Source organism: Gorilla gorilla, chromosome 2 (assembly GCF_029281585.2).
Source record: "Gorilla gorilla gorilla isolate KB3781 chromosome 2, NHGRI_mGorGor1-v2.1_pri, whole genome shotgun sequence".
NCBI lineage: Eukaryota > Metazoa > Chordata > Mammalia > Primates > Hominidae > Gorilla > Gorilla gorilla.
In genome coordinates this window covers 198,069,279-198,086,735 of record NC_086017.1, presented here as the reverse complement: position 1 = coordinate 198,086,735, position 17,457 = coordinate 198,069,279, and the positions used below count along the sequence as shown (strand labels likewise).

Genomic DNA, 17,457 nt, shown 5'->3' with positions numbered 1-17,457 from the left:
CTCCCCCTCGCCCTCCTTCTACCTCTGCCATTCCTGAAACAAACCCAACCTCTCCTCTTCCTCCTCCTCAGCCTGCTCAATGTCAAGATGATGAGGATGAAGACCTTTATGAGGATCCACTTCCACTTACTAAATAATAAATACATTTTCTCTTTCTTATGATTTTCCTACTAACATTCTTTTCCCTAGCTTACTTTATTATAAGAATACAGTATATAAAACACGTAACATATAAAATATGTGTTCATCAATCTTTTATGTTATCAGTAAGGCTTCTGGTTAACAGGCTATTCGTATTAAGTTTAGGGACAGTCAAAAGTTATACGTGGATTTTCTTTCTTTTTCTTATTTTTCAGAGTCTACTTTCAGAAAATATACATGGACTTTCAACTGCACAGGGAGCTAGTGCCCTTAACCCCTGTGTAGTTCTATATTGTTTAAATTAATTTCATCTGTTTCTTTTTATTTTCTGTATTTTTTAAAAAATTAAATTTTATAAAAATAACAATAGAGACAGGGTGTTGCCCAGGCTGGTCTCTAACTCCTGGGCTCAAGTGATCCTCCTGCCTCAGCTTCCCAAAGTGCTGGAATTATAGGCACGAGCCACCATGCCCGGCCTCTTTTTGCTTTTTTAATGTGTCTATTACAAATCTGAAAACTACGTATGCAGCCCACACTTGTGGCTTTCTTTCTATTTCCATTAGATAGCACTGGCTGAGAACACAGTTCTGCACAATGTTAGTTCTTTACTTCTCCGTCCCCACTCACCAGTCAGCATTGTCTCAATATTGTCAGCACTGTCTAAAATCTTTTTTCTTTTTTTCTTTTTGAGACAGAGTCTCACTCTGTCCTAGGCTGGAGTGCAATGATTCCGTTGAGGCTCACTGCAGCCTCGATCTCGCAGGCTCAAGTGATCCTCTCGCCTCAGCCTCCTGAGTAGCCGTGACTACTGGTGTGTGCTACCACACCTGGCTATTTTTTTTATTTTTTGTAAAGACAGGGTCTTACTATGTTGCCCAGGCTGGGCTCAAACTCCTGGACTCAAGCAATCCTCCCACCTCAGCCTCTAAAAATGTTGGGAGGCATGAGCCACCGTGGCCAGCCTAAAACCCTTAATCTTTAGGCTGGGTGAGTTCCTTCTCCTTTCCAGGCCTCAGTTTACCATCCTGAGACAGATGATGAAGAGCAGAATAGGAACTAGACTTAGAAGACTGGGCTCCAGCCCTGATTCTACCATTACTAACTAGATGACCTTTAGCATGCCATTTCATCCCTCTGAGTGACAGTTTTGTCACTTACAAAACAGGGGGTGACACCCTGGTCATTGCATGAGATAACACGTATGACAGTGCTTGATAAATGCAAAGGACTATAGAGGTCAGGAGGAAGTAGCGTAATGTGCCCAGTGAGGAGGTTGGGCAGTCCTGCCTGCCTCCTCTGATAGTCCATGCCTCCCATATTATATTATTACCTCCCAAATTATATTATTATTATTTTCCATGTCTCATGTCTCTAAAAACAAATCTCCCCAAGAATACATTGCTTCCTTCCCACCTGCCTGCCTCCAACACAGCCAAAGCACAGTGTACAGACAGAACCCCTCAAACCACCACACACACCAAGCGTGCTGTGTGAGGTGGTCATGAACAAGCTCAAAGTGGAGATGGCCTTGGAAACAAACTGGCAATACAAGGTGGAAAGTGGGTCCACATTCCAGGGACCCAAGCAGGGTACCAGTGTAGCAGGGACCCAAGCAGAGAGGGGCAAGAAGCGGGGGACACGTATGTAGTGGCCAACAGGAAGGACTCTAGAGTGCAGACATTTGCAAAACAGGAGAGCAGAAAGGTGTGCATGAGCCTGGAATTCTATAGCACGTCATGCAAAGAAAACATCAGGGTATGATGTACAGTGGGCCACCTATGAGATGAGCCCTGTCACCAGAGATACCTGGTTGGTAGGTCCTTCCACAGATGGAACGTCGTTGCCTTCTTGCCTTTGCTACTTCAGGTTCTCCAGCTCACCCATGATCCACTCAAGCAGGTGTGCTGTAAGTTCTTGGAGCTTAAGTACCACCTGCAGCAAATGCATAACCCTCCGCTATTTGCACAGAGGCTTGTGAGAGAAGAAGCTCCTGTCTCACAATATGCTGTTCCTATTTTTAGCCAGGAAACAACTCCTAACCACCTACACTCTATCTACCCCCTTCCAAGGCCACAAAGCATGAAAAGCACAAAGCTATGCCATCATGTAGGTAACAGAGCAGGCTTTTCTACATCATAACATGTTTCTTCCTAATTCGAAAATAAGATCCGGATTATTTCTAGTTAAGCTAAGCTGCAAACTCTTACTGTATCAAAAACGCAATTGTCTATCTGAGTGGCCCAGGAAAAGTAAACACACAAAGTTTCTTGGGTGAAGATCTGAAGTCAAGGCTTCTACAGCTGACTAGTCCTTCAAATATTACTGCTATTCAATATACTGGTCCTTCAAATAGACTCTGTATTCAAATATTTAAAGAGAATAAAAGAATCTCAAATACCATATTCTTATTTAAAAAGACAAATGAGCAGGAAGCAGGTGTTTGTGAGAGGAATGGTACATGCGATGGGAGTAAACACGCACCGATAATATGGCCGCTGCACCTGTGGGCCTGTGTCTACCTATACAGAGACAGGGCAGCCACACACCTCACCCAGAGATTATATCTCAAATCAGTGTCCCCTCCCGTGGGAAGTTATTGATTAAAAGCATTTATTAAACAATCTTTTTTTTTTTTTTTTCAAGACAGAGTCTCAATCTGTCACCCAAGCTGGAGCACAGTGGCACAATCTCGGCTCACTGCAGCCTCTGCCTCCCGGGCTCAAGCTATTCTCCTGCCTCAGCCTCCCCAGTAGCTGGGATTACAGGCATAAGCCACCATGCCCGGCTAATTTTTGTATGTTTAGTAGAGATGGGGTCTCGCCATGTTGGCCAGGTTGGTCTCGAACTCCTGACCTCAGGTGATCCACCCACCTCAGCCTCCCAAAGTGCTGGGATTATAGGAGTGAGCCGCCACCATGCACAGCCTGCATTTTAACAATTTTTTTTTTTTTTTTTTTTTTTTGAGACGGTGTCTCACTCTGTCACCCAGGCTGGAGTGCAGTGGCGCAATCTCGGCTCACTGCAAGCTCCACCTCCCGGGTTCAAGCAATTCTCCTGCCTCAGCCTCCCGAGTAGCTGGGACCACAGGTACATGCCACCACACCCAGCTAATTTTTGATTTTTAGTAGAGACGGGGCTTCACCATGTTGGCCAGGATGGTCTCGATCTCCTGACCTCATGATCCGCCTGCCTCGGCCTCCCAAAGTGCTGGGATTACAGGCGTGAGCCACCATGCCTGGCCCATTTTAACAATCTTAAAGGTCTTATCAATCTATTGCACTTGGATTTTATCTGGATCCTAATTTGAATACACAAACTATTTTAAAACTATACACACCCATATCTATACACAAACACTAATATATACACATACACATATATATATATATATAATAATTGAGGAAAATTGAATATTGACTCCATATCTGGTATTAAGGAATACTTACTTACTTATTTGAATGTGATAATAGTATCTTGTAGTTTTTATTTTTAAAGGGTCTCTTTTTTTTTTGTTTTTGAGAGGGAGTCTCGCTCTGTTGCTCAGGCTGGAGTGTGCAGTGGCGTGATCTTGGCTCACTGCAACCTCCGCCTCCTGGGTTCAAGCGATTCCCCTGCCTCAGCTTCCTAAGTAGCTGAGATTACAGGCGCCCACCATGCCTGGCTAAATTTTGTGTTTTTAGTAGAAACGGAGTTTCGTCATGTTGGCCAGGCTGGTCTCAAACTCCTTGGCCGCCTTGGCCACCCAAAGTGCTGGGATTACAGGTGTGAGTCACTACGCCCAGCCTATTTTTAAAGGGTCTCTATCTTTTAAATATACATACTGAAATATCTATAGTAAAAATGAAAAAATAAACAGCTGAATTTGAAGTCAGTTAAAATAACATCTTATTTTGTATGACTATTCATGTGCAGTAAATGAAAGCTAAACAAACAAAAAGTCCCCCCACTTTGAATCACCTATGAAATACAGAATATATGGTCTGTTTATACAGCCCTGAACACTCATATAAAATTCACTCAGTGAATCTAACACAGCTGTGTTAGACTCCAGCCCTGAAAGGGATCAGGATGTGCACCAGAAGAAGTAATTGTCTTCAGTTTACTACCATGTTACACTAAAAAGACAAACATTTAAATACTGGGATCACACCTGGCCCAACAAGCTGCTCACCCTACAGAGACTAAGAGAACTCGAATTCATGTCTCCCCACCTGCACTTGTGGGCTTTCAGCTGATCAAGTGGCTGTCAGAACTGTGGGCATTATTTCAATTACTCTCTCTTTCTCTCTCAATCTCTCCATTTTAAAAAAGTTGCTGAGTTGAGCTGAATCGACATATTTTTCTCCTCCAAGGTGAAGCTGTACTAGGCTTCTACTAGTTGATATTTAAGGATTGAAGACCATCTCATCCCAACACATAGAAATATGTGGAAGGCAAGGAGCCTGCCGAGTGCTTCAGGCCACAGAGACCCTCTTTGATGACAAAGAAGAGCCATGTCTACCTACATGCAGCAGCAGAGAGCCCACCATTCAATTGTTATTATGATGATTATTATCATTATCATCGTTGTTATAAGTATCGCTTACATAACGTAATGTGCTAGGTTTTCTCTTTTACTGTAAATCTTCTGAGTAACGCTGTGGGTTGATTATTTTACAGGTGAAGAAGCTGAAGCTCAGAGGAATCAAATGATTTTCGAAAGACCACACAGCTAGAAAGTGACAAAACCAAAATTCAAATCTAGTTTCCCAGGCCCACCCTTTTCTTTTCTAGCATGCTGCTACTCCTGGGTGGAAAGAAGGGCTTTAAGGCACAGTTATTTACCTAGGCCTCTTAGTTTTCTAAAACATAAAAATAAATAAATAAATAAATAAATAAATAAATAAATAAATAAAACTCTGTCAAGTTATCTAACTGAGAAGCAGAGAAAAACTGCACCCCGAGATGCCAAGGGGTAGCTTCTGCAAATCTGCACCTCTGTTTAGTTTTGCTTCCAGTTTCTCTGGCCACCATTATGTCTTCCATCTCGCTAACACGCTTGAGAGAACAGGACAAGACATGCTTGACTTTTTTGTTTAGAATGAAAGACATACAGGTGACCCTATGCCAAAAATGGGAAATCTTAACTCCATCGGGTCATTATGGCCACTTAAGAACCAGACTGGATGTTTCTGAGAGTGAACTATCAAAGCATGTGCTCAGCCCAAGGGCCACCAAACAGGGCCCACCAGCAGTGTGCCCTCGAATTAGATTCCTTTAAGAACTTGTTATTTCAACTCCCCATGCAAGTGTTTATCGAGTACCTGCAAAGCAGCCCCCACCCGAAGCTAAACGCACTAGGGACACAAACACTCAAGTCAGAGTTGCAGCCCACAGCTATGGCCAGGAGACAGAAGAGGGGAGTGATGGGAGGGAGCGGGGAACAGCTGTCCTCTGTCACAGGATCTAGCTGCTGTCAATCCAGGAAGAACTGCACAGGACAGGCAGTGTTAGGCAAGTTAGTAAACAGTTTGCCTCATAAACACTGACCAGCAGTGGAAAATATCTGACCTAGATAGATAGTGGACTGTGAGCACCTTAGGGGCAAGGACCACATCTAATTTGCTTTTCTGTTCTCAAAAAAGTAGGCCTCAAATATTTGTTGTTGTTGTTGTTTTTGAGACAGAGTCTCACTCTGTTGCCCAAGCTAGCGTACAGTGGTGAGATCTCAGCTCACTGCAACCTCTGCCTCCCAGGTTCAAGCGATTCTCCTGCCTCAGCCTCCCGAGTAGCTGAGATTATGGATGCCCGCCACCACATGCAGCTAATTTTTTTTGTATTTTTAGTAGAGACGGGGTTTCACCACGTTGGCCAGGCTGGTCTTGAACTCCTGACCTCAGATGATCCACCCTCCTTGGCCTCCCAAAGTGCTGGGATTACAGGCGGGAGCCACTGCGCCCGGCCATGTTTTATTTATTTATTTATTTATTTTTTTAAGGTCATGATTGTATTAGTCCATTCTCACACTTCCGTGTGAGAACTGCCGGAGACTGGGTAATTTATAAAGGAAAGAGTTTTAATTGACTTGGGAGGCCTCAGGAAACTTACAATCATGGTGCAAGGCAAAGCGGAAGCAAGGCACCTTCCTCACAAGGCAGCAGGAGGAAGTACCAAACACTTAAAATACCATCAGATCTTGTAAGAACTCACTCAGTATCATGAGAACAGCATGAGGGAAACAGCCCCCATGATTCAATTCCCTCCACCTGGTCTCTCCCTTGACATATGGGGATTACAATTCAAGATGAGATTCTGGGTGGGACACAGCCAAACCATATCAATGGTCATGTACTACATTTAGAATTTTGGAAGGTATTTGTGGCGGGATACTGAAACTGTTTTCACGTACCACAGCAGAGTCTGAAGGGCTCAGTTTGAAGAACTGGATTCCCAACCTCAGGATCGATTTGGCCATATGGGAGGTCAGCTGGAGATGAGGGAGACTGAAAATTGGAGATAACCCCAGAGATGATGGGCAGGTTACCCTCTGTCCTCAGATGGGAGGGGAGGTGGCTGGGGAAAGGATTCCAACTCTGAGTTCTATTGTGGGAAGGTGAGCAGAGTCAAGCTCTGTGGCTCAGTGGAACTTATTCCTGCCCACAAGCTCAACATCTCCACCTCTGCCCCCAGCAGTGGAGTTATGACAGCAAAGGAGACAAGGTGAATAGGGATCACCCCAGAGGATCAGTATGGGATAGGGCCAGCCGGTGAATCACCCACGCTCCCAAGGAACCCACGCCACAGGAACACACACCTCCAGGTGAGACTCGGAGAGGCCAGAGGAGGTAAACCCTTGGGAGAGTGAGTGAAATGGCCTGTATCAGTCCATCCAGGGAGGAACCAGAGACACCCTTTGACTCAATGTGTGGAAAGAACCAGCAAGTCTGACATAAAAAGTGTATCAAATAAGAGGTAATTTAGTATCAGGAGCCGAAGCCTCCCTGATCCCCAGTGTGAGTTAGGAACCCTTCCCTGTGCTCCCACAGCACACTGTACAGACCCCAAGACAGCGCCCCTCACAGTTTCTATGTCGGTTTCCTTTATTAGGGCATGACCTTTCAGAGAATTAGCAACCATCCTAGCCTTCTCTGAAGCCCAGGCACCTACCACACCGCTAGGCCCAGGCTGGGTCCTAAGAAATGCCTTTTGTATGCCCTGAACAAATGAATCATGAATGAGGTATCTATGGGAGAACCACACTCCACCCAAGGGAAAATAAATACCTGGCCTGGCTGAAAAGTCAAATCACAGCAAGTCCAAGAGAAGGCAACTAGCTAGGTACTATCTGTCTCTCCCACATCATAAATGAAAGGCTTCAGTGGAAAAATCCTGACCACATGAAAAAAAGAAAAAAGTCAGTTAGCTACCACCAAGCACAAAGGGCAGAAGCCTGGCGAGCTGATTCACGCCAATACTGTGAAACCCGGCCCAGCGGTCTGCAGACGACCTGGAAGCAGGGGTGGAGGAGGTGGGGAGGCGGACAAGCATGAGAGGGAGTGAGGAGAACTTACTGGAACAAGCATCTAGGTCAGCTGCTCCTGGGTAATGCCAGAAGCTGGTTTATATCCTTTTTTTTTTTCTTTTTTGAGACGAAGTTTTGCTCTTGTTGACCAGGCTGGAGCGCAATGGTACGATCTCGGCTCACTGCAACCTCTGCCTTCCGGGTTCAAGCGATTCTCCTGCCTTCTACCTCCTGGTTTATTTTCTTTATTGAAATTTTTTAGAGGAAATAAAAAAAAAAAAAAGAGCATCCTGTAGGAAGGGATTGGTCTAAGAGGGAGGGATGGGAGAAGGCGGCTGGGGTTGAGGTGAGGTAGAGAACTCTCCTCAGCCCCAGCCAAGGAATTCTTCACACCAAGTAGCTACCCATAGATGACTGAATATAATCATCAAGTCTATCAATAGTCTATGCCTATCATCACAAATATTAACACCATTGACTGAACATGAACACATGCTAGTGCTGTGCTGCTGGGCAGTTTCTCTCGCTCTAATGATCATTAAGAATCTGGCAGGTGGAAATGAGTCACCTGCATTCAACAGATAGAGATAAGAAGCTTTAGGCCGAGCTTGGTGGCTCACACCTGTAATCCCAGCAATTTGGGAGGCCAAGGCAGGCAGATAACTTGAGGTCAGGAGTTCGAGACCAGCCTGGCCAATATGGTGAAACCCTGTCTCTACTAAAAATACAAAAATTAGCCAGGCATGGTGGCACGTGCCTGTAATCCCAGCCACTGGGGAGGTCGAGGCAGGAGAATCGCTTGAACCTGGGAAGCAGAGGTTGCAGTGAGCTAAGATCGCATCATTGCACTCCAGCCAGGGCGACAGAGCAAGACGCAGTCAAGAACTAAGCCACTCGCCCAAGGTCATGGAGCTGGTACAGAGCTAGGATTCAAACCAACTCATCTAACTCCAAAGCTTGTGGCTACAGCACCCAGAGGAAAGACTGCCCCTACAGATAAGGGTGGATAAGGAAGGGTTCCTGTGAAGTAAGAGTGTTGAGCGGGACCTTGCTGGAGCAGTGCTGGAAGCACATCCAGGAGGTCCACAGGGTCCCTGAGATCCCTTGGGAGAAGACATGCAAAATCAAATGCCCTCAGTTATTCTGCTATTTTTCAAATAGTAAATGCTACCTGGTGGGCACCTTGGAATACTAATTATCTTACATAAACTCAAATTGATATGTTCTCTATGCTGACAGCAAGTCAAATACACAAAGCTTTTAATCATTAGCTTTGCATCCAAAGCTCAAGCTTTCTGCCAGCTCCCATTAGCTTGCCAACAATGTTATCCAGGTTCCCTTGAACGTGGTGCACAGGGCTTCATGCTCTGTGAGGCCTAGCAACACACCATCACAGCTAGAAAAGATCTTAGTGGACATCAGCCCAATCCTCTATCTGATGAATAAAAATCCCCCACTCAGTAGCCACAAAAAGTGGCCAGCCAGCATCTACTTCCACATCTGTAATAATGACAACCCTTCTTTCAAGACAGACTGTCTGCAGAGAGCAAAATATTAATTAAGAAATGTTTTTATACGTTGGACTGAACTCTTCCCCATTCCCCTAAGCATCCATTTCCTGGTTCTAACAAATGCCTGTTCTTTTTTCCATAAAACAATCTTTTAAGACTATGGCACTCTTCTAAACCTTCTCTTTTTCAAGCTAAATGTCTCAGTCTTTGAATCATTCTTTAGATAATATGGTTTCTGAGTCTTCTAACTTTTCTGTTTATTGTCCTCTGGGCCTATTTCCATTTGCCCCCCTCACTCTTAAAAGAATGACAGTAAGCTCTGTTCCAGGTGTGACCCAACTACTGTAAAACAAGAGGAATGACTACACCTCTACGATGCAAATACTGAAAGTTTCTGGTTAGTTTTTAGTAGCTTCATGTTAATGATTCTCACTTAGTTGAAATCAGGTGCACTAGCCTTTTTTTGTTTTGTTTTGTTTGGTTTGGTTTGGTTTGGTTTTTTTTGACACAGGGTCTGGCTCTGGCTCTATCGCCCAGGCTGAAGTGCAGTGGTGTGATCTCAGCTCACTGCAACCTCCACCTCTCAGACTCAAGCCATCCTTCCACCTCAGCCTCCCTAGTAGCTGGGAATACAGGCACACACCACCACCTCCAGCTAATTTTTGTAATTTTTGTAGAGATGGGATTTCACCATGTTGCCCAGGCTGGTCTCGAACTTCTGACCTCAAGTGATTCCCCCCACCTCAGCCTCCCAAAGTGCTGGGATTACAGAGTGTGAGCAACTGACAATCTCACTATCTTTTCTTACAAGTCCTAATCCTTAACCCCACCACCGTCCACCCCCACCCCCACACCCCCACACACACACAGCCTGGCTTAACCATTGGTATTTGGAGCCTACAGCTAGGTCTTTACATTTATATTGGTGCAGCCTGTCTTTCTTCACTCAGTCCTTCCTGTAGGCTGTTAAATTTATAGAGAATCTTGATTCTGGCATATACAATAGTTTCTACCCCTCTCAGCTTCAAATTTTCCGTCAATGTGATCAACAAGCCCTTTATGTGTTAATCTAAATCACAGGTTAGAGCTGAGGAGAGGCATTATCCCCATGACCAACACAAATTAGCACCCGTTAGAGACACTTCCAGAAGCCCTACATGTAAACCAACTGAACCATCATCCAGTCCACATTTACCATCTCGTCTATGAGGATAGAAATCCTGTTACTGAGGATACAGAGATGTTCACTGTCTAATCGAAGAGTTTTAAGTTAATTACCACCACAACCAATGTCAATTAAAGTTTATGCTTCTGTATCATACAAAAATGCCTGACCACTGAGGAGATACTTGGGATGGTCTTTAACATATAGGTTATACGGCCGTATATAAATTTTACTGTGCCGACACCACAAAGAGGAACTAAAGCAGAGGTATGAGAAGCTAGGCATGACTGCCAACCGGAAAAGAGGTTACCTTCCACCACGAGACATTATGCATACAGAAAAACTAAAGTGCTTTTAAATATGAGCCCCAATAACTCTGTGTCTCAAGTTCTAGCATAAGAAGCAGCAGCAGAAACATATTTATTTAATGATAATAATAATTCCCTTAAATATCATAGTTATCACTTATTGAGTACTACCATGTGCTATGCATTTTCCATAGGTCAATTCAGTTACTGCCCGATACAGTTGGTTTATAATTATTCCTTTTGAAAATTTAAATTTTATTTCTCTCCCCCTAGGTTTCTCCCATCTCCGTAAGACCTTGAGGACCTTCAACAGCACTTCAGCAAAAAACATCTTCAGGTTTCCTCAGGTAATTCATTCAACCAACCAACCATCCCTTAGATAAATAAATATTTCTCAAATTCTCCTAAGAATAAGACACTATGCTGGGTGCTGGGGAATCTGGCTGACTTTAAGCAACTACATTTCTTGGCTTTATTTCTTGTGGGCCATGGGCTTCAATTTTCTCCCCCCAAAGGCTTGTTGTATCCTCTCTCCCCATTGTTAGCTGTGGACCTTGGGTAGGTTACCTAAAACACTGATGTAATACCCTTCACTGGATAAAGAAGGTGGTAAGGTATGTATGTGCCTAGCGTAGTTCCAGGGACATAAGATACTTACTAACCTTAGGGGCTTTTTCCTTCTTCTTTCTTTCTTCCTTTCTTTCCTTTCTTCCTTCCTTCCTTCCTTGCTTTCTTTCCTTTCCTCCTTCCTTCCTTCCTTGCTTTCTTTCCTTTCCTTTTCTTTCCTTTCCTTCCCTCCCTCCCTCTCTCTTTCTCTTTCTTCCTTCCTCCCTCCCTCCCTTCTTTCCTTCCTTCCTTCCTTTCCTATGCAGTCTGCCTGACTTTCCTCAGAAATGGTAAGAGTAAAATAGAAGTTGATTGTTCTGTTTTCCCCCAGGACATCTGTGAACATTACATCATTTGCCACCATTAGGGAACTAAGCCTGTATTCACTGTATATCACTTTTTTTTAAAAGGAAAGAAAGAAAAACTTTGGTTCTGAGTATGTTTAGCAAGTCATGGTTCCTTGTTTTTCTTTTTCTCCTGACACTATTCTTTCTATAAAATCCAAAGGAAGTAACCTTAGATCATTTAAATTCAAGTTTCAGAGAGGTGGCTCGACTTGCTGTAAGATGGATCTGATTTGACATCAGGTTCTTCTGATCGCAAATCTGGGGTCTTTCCGCCTCATTTGGCCAACTCTCTTGTCCCCTTGCTTCCCCAGACTCACCGTAATTTTCCTTTACCTCCATCCAGAACTCAGATAACGTGTCACTCTAGTCACCCTGAAGATTCGCCTCTTGAAAACATAATCGCCGTGCAGTAAAGGAGACCAAAATAGAACCACATACAGCTGCCGAAAGTGCTAAAGAATATGTCGCTAAGGAGAGAAAGACACCACCAGCCAAAGGCAAGTGGATCAAAAAGCAACCCCCTACATTGGACATTCTTGTTATTTTGTTGTGGTGGTGGTGGTGGTGGTGGTCATTGTTGCTGTTGTTGATACAGGGACCTGTCTAAATTCTACAGTATTTAATACTGTATTCAACAAATATTTACTGTTGAATATTTATTGACTACAATATTCAACACTATGTGCCAGGCATGATAGAGGCCTGGACTGAGTAGCGACTCTTTGGTATGAACCAGATATAACTTGCACGATGTTTCACAAGCTGGTTTGGATGTTATTAGCTTACTGTGTCATTTACCCCATCCCTACTCACACCCAAAACATGATATTTTGTGGAGCTAAAAAAAAAATACCTCAAACAAATCACTTCCTCAAACAGCAACCTAATCTCTGCTTCCTTATGGCGGGGTCTCTTGACTTGCTTACACTTCCCCACTTTCTGCTGGTTCCTCAAATAACTGAAGTCGGTTCACATCATTCCACTGAAACTGCCTTTCTAATTGCAAAATCTAAAGAGTCCTTTCCAATTCTTATTTCAAACAGGCCTCTCTGGGTCTTTTTCAAACTCCCTCCCACTAATGCCTTTCAGGCATCCTCCCCAGCTTAGCCTCCTCTGGGACCAGCTTCCTGCCAGTCCTGAAATGCCCACATACACAGGGAAGATTCCTGCTTCCACGTGGCCAGCCCCCAGTGACACCTCCCTCAGACTTCCACATGGCCAGCCCCCAGTGACACCTCCCTCAGACTTCCACATGGCCAGCCCCCAGTGACACCTCCCTCAGACTTCCACATGGCCAGCCCCCAGTGACACCTCCCTCAGACTTCCACATGGCCAGCCCCCAGTGACACCTCCCTCAGACTTCCACGTGGCCAGCCCCCAGTGACACCTCCCTCAGACTTCCACGTGGCCAGCCCCCAGTGACACCTCCCTCAGACTTCCACATGGCCAGCCCCCAGTGACACCTCCCTCAGACTTCCACATGGCCAGCCCCCAGTGACACCTCCCTCAGACTTCCACATGGCCAGCCCCCAGTGACACCTCCCTCAGACTTCCACGTGGCCAGCCCCCAGTGACATCTCCCTCAGACTTCCACATGGCCAGCCCCCAGTGACACCTCCCTCAGACTTCCACATGGCCAGCCCCCAGTGACACCTCCCTCAGACTTCCACGTGGCCAGCCCCCAGTGACACCTCCCTGAGACTTCCACATGGCCAGCCCCCAGTGACACCTCCCTCAGACTTCCACATGGCCAGCCCCCAGTGACACCTCCCTCAGACTTCCACGTGGCCAGCCCCCAGTGACACCTCCCTCAGACTTCCACATGGCCAGCCCCCAGTGACACCTCCCTCAGACTTCCACGTGGCCAGCCCCCAGTGACACCTCCCTCAGACTTCCACGTGGCCAGCCCCCAGTGACACCTCCCTCAGACTTCCACATGGCCAGCCCCCAGTGACACCTCCCTCAGACTTCCACGTGGCCAGCCCCCAGTGACACCTCCCTCAGACTTCCACGTGGCCAGCCCCCAGTGACACCTCCCTCAGACTTCCACATGGCCAGCCCCCAGTGACACCTCCCTCAGACTTCCACATGGCCAGCCCCCAGTGACACCTCCCTCAGACTTCCACGTGGCCAGCCCCCAGTGACACCTCCCTCAGACTTCCACATGGCCAGCCCCCAGTGACACCTCCCTCAGACTTCCACGTGGCCAGCCCCCAGTGACACCTCCCTCAGACTTCCACGTGGCCAGCCCCCAGTGACACCTCCCTCAGACTTCCACGTGGCCAGCCCCCAGTGACACCTCCCTCAGACTTCCACATGGCCAGCCCCCAGTGACACCTCCCTCAGACTTCCACATGGCCAGCCCCCAGTGACACCTCCCTCAGACTTCCACATGGCCAGCCCCCAGTGACACCTCCCTCAGACTTCCACGTGGCCAGCCCCCAGTGACACCTCCCTCAGACTTCCACGTGGCCAGCCCCCAGTGACATCTCCCTCAGACTTCCACGTGGCCAGCCCCCAGTGACACCTCCCTCAGACTTCCACATGGCCAGCCCCCAGTGACACCTCCCTCAGACTTCCACGTGGCCAGCCCCCAGTGACACCTCCCTCAGACTTCCACGTGGCCAGCCCCCAGTGACACCTCCCTCAGACTTCCACATGGCCAGCCCCCAGTGACACCTCCCTCAGACTTCCACGTGGCCAGCCCCCAGTGACACCTCCCTCAGACTTCCACGTGGCCAGCCCCCAGTGACACCTCCCTCAGACTTCCACATGGCCAGCCCCCAGTGACACCTCCCTCAGACTTCCACATGGCCAGCCCCCAGTGACACCTCCCTCAGACTTCCACGTGGCCAGCCCCCAGTGACACCTCCCTCAGACTTCCACATGGCCAGCCCCCAGTGACACCTCCCTCAGACTTCCACGTGGCCAGCCCCCAGTGACACCTCCCTCAGACTTCCACGTGGCCAGCCCCCAGTGACACCTCCCTCAGACTTCCACGTGGCCAGCCCCCAGTGACACCTCCCTCAGACTTCCACATGGCCAGCCCCCAGTGACACCTCCCTCAGACTTCCACATGGCCAGCCCCCAGTGACACCTCCCTCAGACTTCCACATGGCCAGCCCCCAGTGACACCTCCCTCAGACTTCCACGTGGCCAGCCCCCAGTGACACCTCCCTCAGACTTCCACGTGGCCAGCCCCCAGTGACATCTCCCTCAGACTTCCACGTGGCCAGCCCCCAGTGACACCTCCCTCAGACTTCCACATGGCCAGCCCCCAGTGACACCTCCCTCAGACTTCCACGTGGCCAGCCCCCAGTGACACCTCCCTCAGACTTCCACGTGGCCAGCCCCCAGTGACACCTCCCTCAGACTTCCACATGGCCAGCCCCCAGTGACACCTCCCTCAGACTTCCACGTGGCCAGCCCCCAGTGACACCTCCCTCAGACTTCCACGTGGCCAGCCCCCAGTGACACCTCCCTCAGACTTCCACGTGGCCAGCCCCCAGTGACACCTCCCTCAGACTTCCACATGGCCAGCCCCCAGTGACACCTCCCTCAGACTTCCACATGGCCAGCCCCCAGTGACACCTCCCTCAGACTTCCACATGGCCAGCCCCCAGTGACACCTCCCTCAGACTTCCACGTGGCCAGCCCCCAGTGACACCTCCCTCAGACTTCCACGTGGCCAGCCCCCAGTGACATCTCCCTCAGACTTCCACGTGGCCAGCCCCCAGTGACACCTCCCTCAGACTTCCACATGGCCAGCCCCCAGTGACACCTCCCTCAGACTTCCACGTGGCCAGCCCCCAGTGACACCTCCCTCAGACTTCCACGTGGCCAGCCCCCAGTGACACCTCCCTCAGACTTCCACGTGGCCAGCCCCCAGTGACACCTCCCTCAGACTTCCACATGGCCAGCCCCCAGTGACACCTCCCTCAGACTTCCACATGGCCAGTCCCCAGTGACACCTCCCTCAGACTTCCACATGGCCAGCCCCCAGTGACACCTCCCTCAGACTTCCACGTGGCCAGCCCCCAGTGACACCTCCCTCAGACTTCCACATGGCCAGCCCCCAGTGACACCTCCCTCAGACTTCCACATGGCCAGCCCCCAGTGACATCTCCCTCAGACTCCAGACCTCGTCTTTTTTTCTTTTTCCTTTTCTTTTTTTTTTTTTTTTTTTTTGAGACAGGGTCTCACTCTGCCACCCAGGCTGGAGTGCCGTGGCGCAATCTCAGCTCACTGCAACCTCCACCTCCGAGGCTCAAGCAATCCTCCCTCCTCAGCTTCCTGAGTAGCTGGGACTATAGGCATGCTCCACCAGGACCAGCTAATTTTTGTTTTTTTACTTTTTGAAGAGACGGGGTTTTGCCATGTTTCCCAGGCTAATCTCAAACTTCTGAGCTCAAGATGCACCCACCTTGACTTCCCAAAGTGCTGGGATTATAGGCTTTAGCCACTGTGCCTAGCCTCAGACCATATCCTTTCAAAAACTTTTAGAGACCTGCACAAAAGCTTTATATTCTACGCTTACTCACTTTAAAAAAAATGTATTACACATTTGCTAAGTGCTAAGTACAATTCTTAGTGCATAGGATACTACAGTGAATAACCCAGATGAAGATCAACACCCTTAGAGTTTTACATGCTAGCAGAGGGACACACTAAGAGCCGTAAATATAACAAATTAAAAAAATTATTTAGTATCTTAAAAGATGCTAAGTGCTTAGAGAACAAAGTAGAGTAGAGTACAAGAAAGGGGGGATCGGGCCAGGCGCAGTGGCTCATGTCTGTAATCCCAACACTTTGGGAGGCTGAGGTGGGCGGATCACTTGAGGTCAGGAGTTCGAGACCAGCCTGACCAACAAGGTGAAACCCCATCTCTACTAAAAATACAAAAATTAGCCATGTGTCATGGTGGGCACCTGTAATCCCAGCTGCTCAGGAGGCTGAGGCAGAAGAATCACTTGAATCCAGGAGGTGGAGGTTGCAGTGAGCCGAGAACGTGCCACTGCACTTCAGCCTGGGTGACAGAGCGAGACCCTATCTCAGAAAGAAAGAAAAGAGAGAGAGAGACAGAGAAAGAGAGAAAGAAAGGACAGAAGGAAGGAAGGAAGGAAGGAAGGAAGGAAGGAAGGAGGGAGGGAGGGAGGGAGGGAGGGAGGGAGGGAGGGAGGGAAGGAAGGAAGGAAGGGAGGAAGGGAAGGAAAGAAAGGGGGGATCGGAAGTACTGGGTTGAGGTAGGTTTCCATTTTCAAAAGGGCAGTCAGAGGAGAACTCACTGAGAAGGGGACATTTGAACAAAGAGTTGCAGATGGTGGAGGAATGAGTCCCACAACATCTGGGGAAGCGTGTTTGCAGCAAGGCTCAAGGCAGGAGTGCACTGGTGTGCACTGGTTGGAAGGAAAGGAGCAAGGAAGAGGGTACATGGAGACGGGGTCCGGGAGGAACAAACAACGATGTCGGGGAGGTGGAGGAGACTGGGCAAGGCCTTTGAGGTCTTGGCAGGAACTCTGGCTTTTAGCAAATAAAATAGGAGCTGCTGCAGGAGGCTGAGCAGAAGCACAACCGGATCTGACTTAATATGCCAGAATTGCTCAGGCTGCCATGTGGGAACAGGACTAGGGGACAGGGATAGTAGCAAGGAGACAGTAGCAGTCCCAGTGAGCGATGCTCATGGCTTAGACCAGGTGGTTGCAGTGGAGGCAGAGAAGTGGGTATATTTTAGACATGCTTTGAAAATCATGCCTGATATTTTAGATGTGAGTGTGAGAGAGAGAAGAGTCAAGGATGATTCCAAGGGTTGGAGCCCAAGCAACTAGACGGATGGTGCTACTTTCATGGAAAAAGAGGAGACAAAGGAAGAGCAGACCTG

At 47.9% G+C, this 17,457-nt stretch overlaps 1 protein-coding gene across 5 annotated transcripts in view; it reads right to left on the bottom strand.

Moving 5' to 3' along the window:
• Window positions 1-17,457, bottom strand: part of ST6GAL1 (ST6 beta-galactoside alpha-2,6-sialyltransferase 1) — a 150,168-nt gene that overhangs the window by 80,220 nt on the left and 52,491 nt on the right. The window contains exon 1 of one of the 5 annotated variants that reach the window (XM_019024130.4): window positions 1,948-2,988. The exons of the other annotated variants lie outside the window; for them this stretch is intronic. The gene's annotated coding sequence lies outside the window, so the exon portion shown is untranslated. Of the gene's footprint in view, window positions 1-1,947; window positions 2,989-17,457 lie in introns of those variants that run through there. 5 annotated transcript variants of the gene reach the window in all.